This window comes from Rhamphochromis longiceps, linkage group LG11, assembly GCF_057381845.1.
Source record: "Rhamphochromis longiceps isolate RC_006_pf linkage group LG11, R_longiceps_female_GT1.1, whole genome shotgun sequence".
NCBI lineage: Eukaryota > Metazoa > Chordata > Actinopteri > Cichliformes > Cichlidae > Rhamphochromis > Rhamphochromis longiceps.
In genome coordinates, this window is record NC_140567.1 from 16,149,634 (window position 1) to 16,166,252 (window position 16,619).

At 39.1% G+C, this 16,619-nt stretch overlaps 1 long non-coding RNA gene across 2 annotated transcripts in view; it reads right to left on the reverse strand.

Annotated features, from left to right (window-relative positions):
- Positions 1 to 16,619, reverse strand: part of LOC146658754 (uncharacterized) — a 64,503-nt gene that overhangs the window by 45,366 nt on the left and 2,518 nt on the right. The gene's annotated exons all lie outside the window — the stretch shown is intronic.

Genomic DNA, 16,619 nt, shown 5'->3' on the forward strand with positions numbered 1-16,619 from the left:
GCAAGCTTTAATCTTGTGAGTGAATCGTAATCTTGAGCACGCCCGGGAATATTTACTATCTATTGTTTTATTTTATTAAATGTCAAATTTTACATTTCACTTTTTCCACCAGAGCCAAAAGAATTGGAACACTTTTTGAAACATTTTCAGATTTCTTAAACGCAAAATAAATGTGCATGAATCTTTTGTTTTTCTTCTTTTCTAATTTTCATTAATGTAAAAATAATTGCCACACATTTTACATGACTCGCAATCAATTCAGTTAAAGAACGGCAATTTTAAACCCTAAAAAGAGAAAGAGAGATGTTTGTTTTCAGAGAGCAAAAGGGATAAAACCTCAACATATTTCCATACAGCAGGTTTATAAATTGCATTTTTCCCAGTGCTTAAATTGTGATCTTAGATTCATTTTGCAAACCACAATTAATTCAAAAAGTCCATCTCCAAATTGCTTTTGAAGTGAAAGGAAATTGTATAGATCAAGATTATTTTAATTCGTTATTCAAAAAGTATCATTACTTTATAACTTTCTATTCCTTTGTTATTTAAGAGTACTCTTAGTCTAATGTGTTTCCATTTACATGGATTTCACACTTTGAGAATAGATTCTTTTTCTTTTTTTCCACCAGTACTTACAGCAGGGAAACATATTTTACTACCTATGAGCTAAATCAAACGAGTTACAGCGAAGGACGTGCAAAAAAACATTTAGATTGGGAAAAAATAAGGAAACCTTTTCCCACTAAATGCATTTGTCATTTAATTTGAATATAGTGCAAAGATGCAAACTTCAAAACAGGCACACACATACATGTACACACACAAACACACACAGTTGATTAGCAGGGCTCCTGTGAGTGTGTGTCACGTTTTAGTGGAAAATTACAGCTCTTTCAACAATTCCTCAGTCGGAATCCCATTCTAAAGTGGATTTTATCTGCAAATCACAATTATTTTGTTCATGCTCTGTTTTAATGGGCACACCCGCTGGGCTGAAGAAGACACTTCTCTATTCATAAATGTATTACTGCTGGGGAATCATTAACTTATTGTTAGCGGCGCGACTGATGGCTTATTGACATGACAACATTCAACCAACACTTTTGTCTTTAAGCCGTGCATCCATATCACTGAAAACAATGTCATCTACCCCATTTTCACCACTCCCCCTTGTGTGTTTGAGCTTAGTGGAAGGCTTCTCGGTGACTGGGGGGAAAAGAAAAAAAAAACGCACCCAGCAAGACATAAGTGTAGGCTGGGTTTCTGGGAAGACTGAAGAGGTTTCTTTATGATGAGGAATAAGAAAAACAAAGGCACCAGATGCCACAGTAAATTTGACAAAAGGGTGTGAGATGATGTTAGACAGAAATTGCTGTTTGCTGAAAATGATATAGTGCTTCTGTTTGTGTCAACTTAAGAGAATAGTGATCGAAGCCTAAATAGTGGCAAATCAGAGCGGGGAGGACAAATTGCCATGTGCGGATTATCTGAGGAGCGAAGCCCCGTCTGATATTTATGGCTGGAAATGCAGGAGAGTCATAGAGTCAGACAGTTTGCACAGATGGTGGCCATCCTCGGTCAACATTCAAATAAAAATGGAATGAGCGTCTCCCTCTGTGTCCGGCTATTCCTCTGTCAGCGAATGCAGACACAGATAAAAGGACAGGGTGTAAAAGTGTTTAAGTAGCCAGAAGTTGTAAAGAAGGAGGTGGGGGAAAAAAAGAAAGCTTCTGCAATCCTTTCTGCCTTGTTGAACTTTATTAAATTCTGTCATTCTCTCCTTCCTGTCTGACTCCCATTGTCAGCTTCCTCTCATGCGTAACTCGGATTTTTTTTTTCCTTTTATTTATTTATTTTTTTTACTTTTCGCAGAAGTGTTGTTGAGGACATTCAGACTGAAAGAATGTGATGGTGGTAATCATAGCACCACCTAAAAAAATCACACCGAGATGAATCAAAACGTCTGGAATGCGTGCTGACCGCTTATTGCGAGAGAAAATGTCCACCTAATCACTTTTTCAGTGGTCTGATTGGGGCTGTGCTCACTGGGTGGTTGTGAGTAGCTGCTCATAGTTTACAAGAGATTGCTTAAAGCCTAAATCATTTTTATTGCGTCATCATAATCGCAGTGAATTCAGACATTGACTGCAGTGCATTTTAAACATTTGCAAATTAAAGTGACATCCGCTGTCAGCTGCCAGCCTAAAAAGTACTAGTTATTGATGTGACATTAACCACTAGTTTATTAGAAAAATCCCTAAAATAACAGATGGAATAACTTTATACCAGTACAACACTAATACTTTGTTTCTTCTTTCCATCTTTTACCAGAAAAAGTACATTATGAATGGGAAACACAGCTCTAAGTACTAACAACTGAATAACACCACGGTTGTAAGTTACACCATTATTCTTAGTAACACTAAGATGAAGGTCCTACTTGGAGAAGTTTGAGATACCTGTGTGAATCACAGCTGCTATCTGTGGGTTTTTTCAGCTATTTTTTTCCTCTCCGTCTAAGAGACGAGTTTGATCTTGAAGTATGTCTGTTGTCTGGCCATTCATTACAGCGCCTATGAAAGCCACGCTAATGGATATGAAAGGCAGATCAATTGTCCAGGAAAGGGGAGATTAGGGAGGGATGAGTCACTATATTCCTCCTTCTTGACAAGCACGTCATGCCTCGCAGCCTCTCCGGAGATGTCCCCGATTGATGCCTATCTTTCATCAGTTTGGCTTTAATCTGACATTCCACGTGCTTCATAATCATATCAGCAAAAAAATCTATATCGCATCAGCCGTTCTTTCCCACCTGTAGAGCAGAATATACGTTCGCCTCTATGGAACCAAGGGAAAAAAAAAAAAGGAGCGAGAGGCACGTCTTTATCTATTGATCACATTTTGAAGAAGACACAAAAAAACACTGCGAGGAGATGAACAGAAAGGGTAAGAAAAGGCTGTTCCCTAAAACAAACAGTGATTGTGAAGTGACATTCTGCGAAGAAGTGGCAGACTCTCTCTTGGTGCCGGCCAAACAAACAAACAGTGGGGCGAGACAAAGTGCAATCACTGACCTTTGTTCAAAGAAGCCATCTAATCTGTTTCCACTTTACTTAATTAGAAAAAGCAGAGGGATTTTTAATGTGCACAGTGTTAATGGGAAACAGCTCACACGTGCTAATTAAAAAGAAAAAAAATACTGATCTCTTTGGTAACTTTGAGTCCATCAATCTATATGTTCATCCATTAAAAACTTAGCCAACTTATCTGCGATTAGATGTTCACTGTTATTATATCCCAGTATTTGTACAGTAAATGAATCAGCGTTTGTTCCTCAAACATATACACACCTATGCGCCGTGAATTACAGGGTCTGGCCTTTGTCAAATGCGGTAGCTGAGTAATTGAAGCCTTTTCTCTGTATGGCTGACGGCTTTCCCCCTACTGAAGGCTGCATCCTTATGCAGGCACTGATTAAATACTGCTTTACAGGATCGACAGAGGTACCATGTGTGCCCCCGAGGTGGCAAATGTATTCGCTTCCTCTTTGACTTTGTCTGTTAAAATAACACAACGCTGGGCTGCTCCGCTTAGACAACCCGTTTGTGTTCAACGGACCACTCGGAGGGTGCCAGCTTTATTATAACTAAAATAGCAAGAGCAAACGTAAAAATTATAATTAATATTTACAGCTTTACATCAAAGCTCTCTGTGAGTCTACACACACCACAGCTACCTTTCAGTTTATAAAGGAGAAGCTTCATACATGACTACACTCACCAAATCCCACCGCAGCTTTATCAGTTAAAAAGAAAAGTTTGTTTTCAAATTCCTATAACGAGCAGTGCTATTAACCTGTAGTTCCACTGCAGTTTACAGTGCTTACTGATGGATATCACAGTTTTTAAGGTGGTGCAAATAGCAGCTACTTATAAGGCAACTCAGGATTCTACTGTTAATAACATATTAATGATGCCAGAGGAGTCACTAGTTCCTAAAGTACTTGTAAATTCTTTGTTTGATACTTTTTTTCTTTAACAAAGAGTAATAACTAACACAAAACTTTACTTGAGAAGCAGATAATGATAAATTAATGATAATCATGTGTGTGTGTGTGTGTGTGTGTGTGTGTGTGTGTGTGTGTGTGTGTGTGTGTGTGTGTGTGTGTGTGTGTGTGTGTGTGTGTGTGTGTGTGTGAAATATATTTTCGTGGTGACACAGCTGATGACTGTAGTGATTGTCAATTGTAGTTTCTGTTATTTCACATTCCTTATGCTCCCCTGACCAGCTGACACAGTTAGAGAAAGGTGATATAATCACTAATTAGTGTCATTTGAAGATAATTAGTAAAATATTTGGCCACATTTAGTGAAATCTCATTCAACCCCAACATAGAATAACCATGTTAACCGTGTCTGTGTACTTTTTTGTGCACAAGTTGTCATTCTATCCAATGCCCCAAAATATAGTCTTGTACAGCACTAATATTATATCTTTTATACAATAGTTTTCTTAATAAGAAAAAAAATACAAATGATTTCTTTCTTACATGATACAGGACCCAGCAGCTGATGAGCTCAACCCCATGTTATGCACCCTTGACCACATTAAAGCCCCCCCCTTTGAATGGGCAGTGTGTGGTCTGCCTCTCAGGGACGGCAGGGGGACACAGGAAACAAATTAGCTTTCTTGACCTTGGCCCAAGTTTCCCTTCCACCCTTCACCCCTCCTCCTCAATGCCCTTCATCTAGCCACTTCAAGGGTCAGCTGGATGACAACACGCCTCTGTTGTCCTCCACAGTGGGGATATATTCAGATGAGAAGCTCTTAGGGCTGACGTGCATCATAGGAAGTGAGTTTTATGAGTTCATTTTCTATATGAGGACAACTGGTTGTGGTCAAGATGATTACTAGGGGAAAACGTCATATTTATGGTGCTGGGTAATATAGTCATTTTCAGGGTACATGCAAATAACAAAGAGGTTTCTTTCACAGATTAAAGGGAAAAAAATAAAGCGAGATCATGAAAGGGTTAATATAAGGTGACGAAATTTCAGCATGGAATTAAACCGTGAAATCGCTTGAAGAAAGAGCATTTCCTGACATCGTGAAGCTTTCCCACCCTCATTCTCAAGTTCAGCACTGCTGTCTCACACGCACACAGACACGCACACACGGTCATGCAAACACATTGCAAAAGTAGATTTTCTCCCATCTTAATAAGTTTAAAATCTTACATAAGAACTCAGTTGCAGCGCCGCTGCCCGGGCCTAAAATGAGAGACCTTTGGCCGTGTGTGAAAAGAATCCTTTCAATGATAGATATTGGATTGTAACACCGGTAAGCAAATCTAATTCTCCCAGTTCACGCAAAAGCACGTGCATCGGTGTTCAGCCTGAGAGCAAAAATAACCTATGGTGTCCAGGGGATGGAAGTAGCAGCACATATTAATGCTCATACTCTTCATTGATCTATGAGGACTCCTTAATCTTGTGGGCAGCTTCCACCTACATATATTTCATAATGTGATACACTGTGCATCGATAACACTGGTAAGGGCCTATACTGTCTCATGCTGGCTCACAGCATTTATTGATCCCGGAGTGAAGTAAACATGTCTTTAACACGCGGGACTGTCACTCCTGGCAGATATACAAAAATTGTCAAGGCAAGAGCCTCGTTATTAGACGCTCTAATGATGACGGGAATCGATAGTTAACAATGACAAGATATCATCTGAGAAGTTAATAACTGTCTACATGGAAAATGAGGAGGTTAAAAAAGCCTGCTCTGTGGGGTTAGGGGAAAACAAGCACTTGTTGAAGACACATTTATTGTTCACCACTTTCAGCTCTGTGCTGGGGATTATTTATGTGCTGTATGATTCAACTGCTGTTCTGGGAATGGATAACAAAAAATACATACAGTAAAATGACTCAGGGGTATGGCTTTGGCAGAGTACCAAATTGACCATATCCTTGTGACTAAACGGCGGCTCAAGCCAGAGCAATTTCCTCTGCATTATGGGCAGACGGCCAAGTAAAAATGATTATAGGTGCGAGCTTTGAGCAATGTTTAAGCACTCCTGGTTTTTCAAAACCAGAGGTCCTGGATACTGGTATATTTTTGCACTAAGGCTGTTGCAGCCTAGTTTGTTTGTGCAGCTCATGCTTTTTCACGACAAAACATACAAAATGTGGCCTGGTTAATATTCAGTCAGCCTCTCCTTTACTCTTTAAAGATCATTTTTCATTTCCCATTCAACGTTTTCCCCTATTTTCAGGCAAATATTTACTTTTTTATAACCTATATTTGCGTTGCTTCTAGTTATTGAGACTGAACTCTCTTTTTGATTAGTTCTTTCTTTTTTGCTACTATAACATTAGAATTATTTCATATGTGAAGGTGGTTTCCCAAGAACCTGGAGAAAACATACAAATAAACCCCAAAATAAAAAATGTCCTGTCAAAAAACCAAAACAAACAAATGAAATAGCTAACGGATAATAATAATAATAATATGAATAACTAGCTAATAACTAGTTGAAGAGTCTGACCGCTGGGTAAACCATATGCCACCAGTTGCTGATGACACTGGCAAGTGTGTGTGGATTCCTCTAAACTGAGATCACATGGCCGGCAGTCTGAGTCCAGACAGTAGGAAGTGAAAGTGCTACTGCAGCCACAACACAGGTCATATCTCAAAGACGGTTTTCAGTTGTACAGTGCAATAGGTCTTCTCGTTTTACACACAAAACTTACACAAAAAAGACAGAGGAAGAGGCTCAGTTTAAATGATGCAACAAGCAGGCAATGTGAAGATTTAGGAACTGTGAACACGCACTTTTTATTGAAGACAGAACAGGAGAAATGACCAGATATGATCTGTAAATTAAATCAGTCTCGCTCGTTATTTCACACGGTTACCATAAGTGCACATCTCCACCAACCAATCAAACTCACTGTAACTGTCTACATATTTTTTATTTCCAAAACGAGTCGGATCAAAGTTTAATGAGTTACTGCTTTGACTTTCTTTCCAATCCGTTTCTAAAAACTGCTGCTGACAAATAGATGCGCCATAGCTATCAAAGTATTATCAGCATAGCTATTTGTTAAGAAATAAAGGCAAGGAAGATCCTTTTTATAAGGGCTGCCTGCGTTATCAAAATATCACTGCTCACAGTTTCATTAGAGAGCTCTCTGTTTTTTAAGTATCTTAATGAGCTGAACCTTGAAAGCCTTTTCGGGGGGGGGGGGGGGGGGGGGGGGGGGGGGACAAACTGCAGGTTCCTCAGCTTGATTTTGTTTTATCAGTGTTGTCTTACATCAAGAGAGGGACAGAAGGGCAAGCTTGTGTGGTCTGACAAAGACGGCGGCAGATGTGGAAGTGTGAAAAATAAAATGAACTGGGTATAGCTATTTGTGTGCAATGAAGAAAGACATAAAAAAGCAGCTTTACGCTGAGATAGTTGCTCTAAATGAAATACCTGCAGATTGCATGTTGCTTTGCATTCGCAGGGGTATTCAATTTTAATTAGGGTTTTGGAGACATCTTTTATCAGACTGTCACTAATCTCTCTCTCTCTCTTACTCTCTCTCCCACCCACTTTCTCTTCTCTCAGACACACACACACACACACACACACACACACACACACACACACACACACACACACACACACACACACACACACACACACAGGCTAACATATGAAAATGCAAAAATAGAGCCACTAGAAAGAAAGAAGCAAAAAAATGTAAAAGAAAATCAGAAGATTTTATGCAACAATTTGTCTGATACACACGTTATTAAAAAAATAAAATGGGAACAAAACCTTTGTCCCGTTTCATTTTTAGAGGAAAAACCATTAGCTCTCCTGTTTAATTGCCTTTTCTTTGGGGCAAAGGTGATAATTAATTTGGCTCTGGGAGAAACACAGTAACAAGAATACAGATATATACAAATATATTAAAAAATGTTAAATTGTATCTTGTCTTCAGGGGTCGGGGAGGATTATAATACTCTGCTGTCCAAGGAAAAAAAGGTTTGCTATTTTAGATCCTAAATGACCATGATTTAGAGAAACTACATTTAAGCTGAATGTTTTACAGCTGTAGTCCTAGCTAAGAAATCCCTAAGAAATCATGCCCCTGCCTCACAGAGCTTCACTTAATATGATGACAAAATTTTATGCCAAAAAAAATGATTTTAAAAAGACTGAAATAAAAATAAAACACATGACATGAGCTTTCTATACTGCAGTATAGTCCTAATGATACGTTTTAAAAACAGCCTCTCAACATAGCCGTAAAAACAAAGAAAAAAAAGGCAAATTCTAGCTATAAAATGTCCTCTTCCGCCCTTGCATTCTAGCTGTGTGTGGTGTGGTGGTTAGCTTGTCTCCCTCTCTTCATTCCTGGCCCTCTTCCATTGTTAGTCACCTTGTTTATTGGCTGGAGCAGCCGTGGCGTACTGGACATCATCTGAAACTACAAACGACAGGATGCAATAAGCTGGAGAATAGCAGCAATCTGAGGAAAGTTCTCCATTCACCAGAGCTCCCTAACTCTCTGTCTTCTTATCCTGGGCAGAAAATAAAAAAATCAATACGGGCTCACAGGGCTTGATAAAAGTGCTGGACAGGGAGAGAGGCAACCCTGGATATAGTAAATTAAAGTGATCAAAATTTTCCAGTCGAGTCAGCCCGCAGCCTACATAAACTAACAACCCTGTCTCCACAACTGTCCGTCATCCCCCTCCACCATCTTCATCCTCTGCTTCAGCATTATTTCAATTTTTCAGTTTCTCTGGTTTGCTCTGCTTTTCTTTTCTCTTAATTTAGTTTTCAGCTGTAGACCTTTTTTTTTTTCAGAAATTCCACATGTGAATCAATGAAACATAATTTTTTATTCTTGTTTTCTAATAAATATGTAAAAAAAAAAAAAAAAAAGCAAATGGGGAAGAGAGAAATGAGTTTGAATTAAACTAGGACCTTTCTGCTTAGGCTTGTGAGCTATTCTCGAACAAAACACCGACTCAACAATCAGAAGCAAAATACTGTTCTCGCAATTTTCTGTATATATTTTCTATTGCCATGATGTCTTTGCAAAAGTACTAAGCTCAAGCAAAACTCTCCTTAAACAATTTTTTTTCCCATCAGCTGAAGGCATCTGCTAACGTGTGCTAATGCTATCCTAGATTCCCATACACAAGACTTAAACAAAGCTACTCTGGGAGTCGCTTTTCCTTTTGGGTTTGAGTTGAAATATTTTTTTTTCCCAACATTAATCCTGCATGCTGAAAAAGCAAACCCATAAGCATATCCAGTGCCGAAATGTGATGCCAGAGGCACCTGATCAAGACAAATCCTGCAGACCAGGACTCTAAACTTTCATTTGTGTAGCAGTGAATCTGTGTATTTACATTCGCACAAATACATCCTAATGATATACAGGTTTCCACACAAACAAAAAGTTACGACACATTTTATTTTCCACTTTGTATAAATTCAGTATATTTTTCTTTGGTCTGCAACAACACGGATATGAAGTTCGTGAACAGCTAAATCTTATTTTTTAGGACTAGACTCTAACTTACTTTACTGGGTGATTAAGCATATATTTATTTGTTTAAATGGTTGAAAATGGGGCTGATGATAGCAGTGACCCTTCAGTAAACTGTAAAGTCACAGCCAGCTTAAAATTCAAAAAGAAAAAAAAAATAATATCACTATGCAGAGTTTATGGTAAACCTACGATTTTTTATGTATAAGGGTAAAAATATTTATACTAATACTTCTTCATTTATTTTTAAGTAAACATTAATAACCTCATCTTTAATCAGGCTGCATGTAAAGAAGGGAAACTATATCCTTACAGTCGTCATAATGAGTCAACAAACTCTCACAGTATTACTAATGATTGGTCCGTGTAAATCCTCATGCTGGTGATGCTGAGAAAGTGTTAAATATATAGTTTGATGATACACAGTGTGTAACTTGTGAATTTTACATTGTTTTTACATGATATCACTTTAACTGCTGTGTACTACCACACATACACTAATTCAATTACAGTAATTCCGGCAGCAGCTGACTCACTCTGCTAACATACACCCACTGCCAGCCCACACAGGGCCTCCTTGGCACCTTGTCCACCTAACAGTAAGACGGGATTAATGGGGATTGGCCCATGCAGTCCAGTCTCATGGTGTGTGAGCTTTAACACGGAGCTAATCTGATATTCAAGCTCAACAGTGATAACTGCAGTTTGATGGCTGTGGATGTGGGAAAATATTGAATCAGACTTATCACGTCAGAGGAACTTGTCTGTGTCTGAGGGTTCATCACTTTGATAAGAAATGATCATTGAATAGATATTAAAACATGAAAAAGATTCAGGCAAAGGTGTGACCTTGACTTATGCGCGTGTCCTACAGTATGTGCCAAAGTGACACTGGACGTGTGTGTCAGGGATCAGCTTAAATGAGAGACCAGCCACTTGCTGTGGCCTAATATCCTGTTAACCTGGGTTAGACATCAGACAGCCGTGAGACACTTAAATCCAGCCGTAGCCCAGAGCAACATGCACATGTCCTGTTAGCTCACCGACTGACTTTCCAGGAACCTTAGAACTACCACAGCCTCCAGCCAAAAATCTGTAGAGCCCTTCAGTCTCCTCTTCATATGCTCTGTAAGGTACAACTAAATGCTGATCTTCAAACAGAATAAGACAAAATGTCGTGTTGATAAACTCAACTTGACATCATATAGTTAGTTAGTTGTAAATACATACCTGATACATGAATCATAATTCGTGCATTTTTAACTAAGAAAATACATAGTAAGGAAAGACACGTGTCATCAGATTACAAGTCAAACCAGTCAAGTCAGATGCACTAGTTCGAAGGAGGATTAGCGCTGAATCCTGTTTAACTATGTCTTATTAATCTTGTGTTAGCCATGCACATCCTGATGGTCAAACTCTGCCCTTCTGCTTCTATATTTAACTATTTTAATCTCTTTATAAAGCAAAAGGATTCCAATTACAAATGCCACAGGACTCAATCCAATTGAAAAGCGGTTGGCAGTCCTGTGTTCAACACTTAAAACCTTAAGGAAAGATTATAAAAGGGCCCCTGCGTGTAAATTCAAGAAGCAATGACTTAAATGCATCAGTTTGAAACTATTTGCTTAAGTGTTTCTGTAAGAACAGGACATCGTTTGATTAATTGCACTTCCTTACTGTATGCTCCAGAGTAATTCAAGGAAGCATCACTTAAATTGTTTAAAGCTACTGCATGCAGGATATCTGTAAGCATGCAGGAGTATTAAGATTAGGATTACTAGTTTTAGTGCTGGGAAAACAAATAGTCTGCATGGTATTTCCACCTGTTCTTATTCCTATTTAAATTCTGCCATTCTGCTGAAGCTGCTGGTGTGTCAGTGCTGTACACACCAAAGTGTCTTTAGGTGCTGTGATTCACTAGCATGGCGACACTAAACATCCAGTGCAAACTCTGCTAAAAGAGAAACAAAGATCTCCCTAAAGAGTGCCAAAGGCCACACAAGGAGGCCGGATGAGTGGAAGTAGAATAAATTAGTTTGTGTCTCATGTTCTGTGGGAAATGTGAGTTTTTTTCTGTCTCTCTTAGCGCTGCTTTGTTTTAAATCAGTGTTTCTTTCTTATTGTTAACTTCTTTCCTAATCATTGGCTGTTGTGTTAGCTTTATGCAACAAAATTCCTTTGTAGAGTTCAGGAAAAGATCACAGTTTGGGAATGGACAGAGCCAGGGTATGGGTAAGCAAACCCATAGCCATCACAAACGAAAGTTTGTTCATCACTGCACCCCACAACAACACTCGTGAACTCTAACGGGAACTTCACACATACTAATAGATTGTGAGTTACACATACTAACCGCTGTTTTTCTAGCAGAAGTTTTTGAGGAACTTTGCAGACTTCGTTCCCACACAGACACGTTTTAACAGCTCAGGCTCCCAATGAAATGGCAATTATCTTTGGAGTCTTTTCCAACAACGATAACTTTTTTTTTAACGCAAGTATTTGGCCTTAACCAATTAGCTGTATACCTACTTCTCTGTCTGCTAGTCATTTTTTGTGATTTTTTTTTAAAAGAGGAGAAAGCAAACAAATATATATATTTTTGAATCATCAAGCAATACCAAACTCTTTGAGATATGCATGTTAGCAAATCCAAACAATGTAAACATAGCATACAGAAACATGATTTGTCAATATATAATATATCTCAGACTACTGATAAACCAGAAATCTTCTGGTAGCATATTCATATTCATATTTTTGCTTATGTTTTCACTTGAAATACAACACATCCTTCACACTTGATCTTCTGTGTATGAACAGTTTGGATCAGGTGCTTCAGAAGCTCAGCCTTACCGAGAATGATCGATGAAAATGTTTCCACGTGAACCGACGCACACGTCCATCCCTCCTCTATGCAATGCATGCACACACGCACACCTCCACACACACAAAGCTTGATTTTGAAGGGTCCTTAATCACAACCGAGAAACTGACTGATCAATGACAGATACGAGGGGCTACTGTGCAAATGCTAACAGGAGCTCATTTGCTTTTAAAAATGTATTTATTCTGGTCTATTTTTATCACAGATTATATTTCTTTCGTGTGCTAACGGGCTCCGAGCCCCGCCAAGGTATTAATTAAAATCTAAATACTAAATACTAAATATTGATTGATACGTTATCAGGGCATAGCAGTTGGTCCGCAGGCTATTGATCCAGCCTGTGATTTATTATCATATTTAAGAAAAATCATTTTGCGTGATTACACGAGGTAATGGATTTTTAGCAAGGATGTAATTCTCCCCCCCTTTTATTTTCGTATCGCGTTTGTTATGTGGAAGGTGGCGCAGACTTCTCAGTTGCATTCGGAGATCGCTGATATCCTAGGTACTGCACCCCCATCCCCCTCTCCCGAGCTTCCCTTTCAGCCCAGCCTGGCCTGCGAGAGACTAAAGCTTGTGTAAGAGAACGATCCCCCCGCTCTTGTCATTGGGAATAATGGGTATTGGGATTACCTCTTTAATCACAACAAAGATTAACAGATGGTATGAGAACAGTTATTAGCAAACATCTTGCACTCATCAAATCAATAAGATGATTTGTAATCAGGCTGTCGGTGCGAGTGAAAAGGGAGCCGGGGCCGTTCCCAGTGAAAGTTCCTGGCAATCAGAGGCTACTGTGTAGCAATTACCTCTCCACAAAATAGGTGCTCTTCCTCCTCTGGCTGGCAGTCCTCCAAAACACACGCCAGACTGATAGCAACATAGGGCATTAACACGGCAAAACACAAAACACTGCATGGGTAACCTTGTATTTGATCAGGTGTTAGGTTGCTGCGCGATTTCATTTCACTTTGTGCCTTTTAATTTGGTGGATCTCGCCTTGTACTTGAAGAGGGAGAAAAAAAATCTAAATGTTTACACATGCTGTCTGTCACTACAAAAGACCGTATAGCTCATTAGCGGGTTGCCATAAATAAGTCAGCGTTGGGGACAAATAAGTGAATACTATAGAAACTATACAGAGAAGGGTTCCCTGTGCAAATATTTCTCCCTGGAGACAGAAAGAAAAAGACTGAGGGTTTGTTGACATAACGGTGCATCCAGAATGGTAAACTGAGGAATCTTCCCCACAAGATGCAACTCCTTTACAGCAGTAATGTTCTAACAGCACTTTGCTTTTTTTTTATGTCTCTGGGACGTGCGGGTGTTGAAGTCTGATATCACTGAGACAAACGCTGCGTCATATTTACTTCCAATTTATTCTACTTCTTAAGTTGAAAACAGTCTGTGAAACACATTCGTGCACAAATGCGCATCTATTTAGATACCAGTACTTAAAAGGAAAAAGTCAGGAATTGTTGGGTTTTTTTGCAAAAAGTGGCAACACGGGATCTCTTCAGCTTTACTTGGATGGATATCGTTTTGATTCTAAATGCTGCTTTTAATGCTTGCAGGCTGTTTGCAAGCAATGTCACCTTGTATGCATTTTTGTAGTGGGAACAGCTGAAACAAACTGATGCAACACTGTGGACTGAATGAAGGCAGTCACTTTGGGAGTAAAATACAGAAACACACTTGTGAGAATGTCGAAAATCAGAGGCACAGTGTAAAAATGAGTGCGTTTAAGTTTTATCTCTCTCCACAAATTTGTAAAGATATTGACACACACACACACAAACTTCTAATCGCAAACTACTCATAATGACACAAAATCTCTCAGCGTCCCACACCGACACACACACACTCACAGACACATACCTCTGCACTGTAAGATAGCACAGATATGTGACAGGATTAAGCAAGGCAAATGGTGCCAAAACAATGGCAGTATGAAGTAACTGATGCTGTTTAAAAATTTAGATGCCTGTATTGAACAGACAATGTGGCACACACATCACTGGACCACAGATCCCTGCAGCCCAATGGTCTGGTTTCTGGCTGCTCACATGCATATGGATAATCTCTTTCTAAACAACCCCACAGTCGCATCACGACTGCTACACCGCTGCGCAGACACACTCGGTAGAAAAGCTCACGCTGCACTTGTAAACCTGAAATGGCTTTCAAGTTCAGTGAAAATCATTTTGCCACTATGATATGCAATAAAGCACAGGGAAGCATATTTGTATACTTAAATAGAAACTTACAATTGCACAGTAACTGCAGACAGACACACAGCCCCTCCCCTCGCCCACAGTCACTTGTCGAGTGGCTAATATCTTTCCAAGGTCAAACCTGACAAGGAATTCCAATGAGATTAAGTGTCATCAGTGCGGCTTTAGCCCTTTTCTGCTCATCGTTCTTGGAAATGGCATTAGAGCCACAGATGACCAAGGCCTTGGAGCAGTAAAACCTCTTCCCTTCCTGAGTGGTGGGCCTGGTTGATACAGGAGATATTTGACACAAGGCCTCCAATTCAAACATCAAAGTGCAATAATGTTCTCACGTGTATCTTTATCGAGGAAGCTTACACCAATATAAACCAATCTACGAGCACTGCAGTTTTATCACACGTCGACAGTGTTATTATTTCTGCATGCTGCAGAATTTTATTCAACTTTTTCTCATGTTAATTCTTAATTTTGAATTTTCAAAAGATCCATAGGTTACAGACTCTGAGTCTGTGACTCCTTTTTATTTCAGACCTTGTAAGAGCTGCAGTGGCAAGCCAGCGTCAGTGTTTTTGGCATTCATTTAGGTGTTTTGGGGGCTATAAAGCAATAACAGAAATGTTGCTGCACTCTATATGCAGCAAATGTGCTTTCACACTTAATTTGTTCTGATGACTTGCATGCATATCTCCACACTTTTTCATTCACATGAGGAAGTGGCTCAGTCCAGGAGATAATCCCAGCGTGTTTGTTTGTACACACTTCGAGCAAAGCGACAGCTTATGCCAGTGTGTCAAACAGCATTTTCACATCAAATTTGACACATAGTCCTTTGGCGGCAGCAATGAGCATTTTGTCATCTCCTCTCAAGTGCCAACTCGACGTCCAATTGCGGCCCAGCTACTAATTTAATTACAGTAGCAGAAGAAATGGGCTGATTCAATTCATTTCAATTAAACCTGATGGGACCAGTCAAATCAAATTTTACTCATCTCAGGTACAAGCTGCCTGTCACATTTTATCTCAGCTTGGCTCAAATGAAGCACGATGAGCAGGTCCTGATGATAACTGGAAATATATGGTTGGGTTCTATCAAGCAGACTCATGTGCCGCCTGATCTCTGATTGTGCGATCAGTGTGAGAGCACAACACTCAATTTTCAGAGCAGGATCACAGACAGTTACCACTTAGTTAGAGTCCCAGCTACAACAGCCATTACTTATGCATGATGTCCACAATTATGTATCAAATCGTGTGCAAGTATGTGTGCGTTTAGATATCCAACTAAAAGATGTGTAGCACATAGCAAAAACTATGCAGTGTCTGCTAAAGCTGCACATGAAGTGACTTTCTCTGAACCCCCCCTCAACAAAACTTAATTAAAAAAGAACATACAAACAGTTCTGCATGCCGCAATAAACTTTAGAACACAACTTGTGCTCCTATTTTTTTCATTTTAAAATAATTAAATTTTAAATGCAAATTTCGAAGTATTAAGACATACAGTAGTATAAGGATAAAGGCTGGTGGGGGATAACAATGTGTTTACTTTATACATTTACAAGTATATATGCAGAAATTAGCTCTAGGACACAAGATTATTAAAACCTCTATAGTGACCATGCTCCAATAATTACAATCATCATAATGATTCTGTATATGTGTAGTATTATTATACTTCAAATACGCTAAATTCTACTATTAATAATGCATTTGCCAAAACGTAATAATTGTATTTATTAGCTCTAAGACTGGGAAAAAAAATCATTGCTAAATTGTAAATTATTCGTGGACTAATTACAAGGAATAAAGTACAAGTTTAGCAACAGACAGAATGTAAGTATAGATTGCTTCAAAAGCGTACGCAGACAATGAAACAACATAAATATTGTTTGGGTTTGCCTTCAGAGACGCTGTAATTGGGCTCATTCAGTG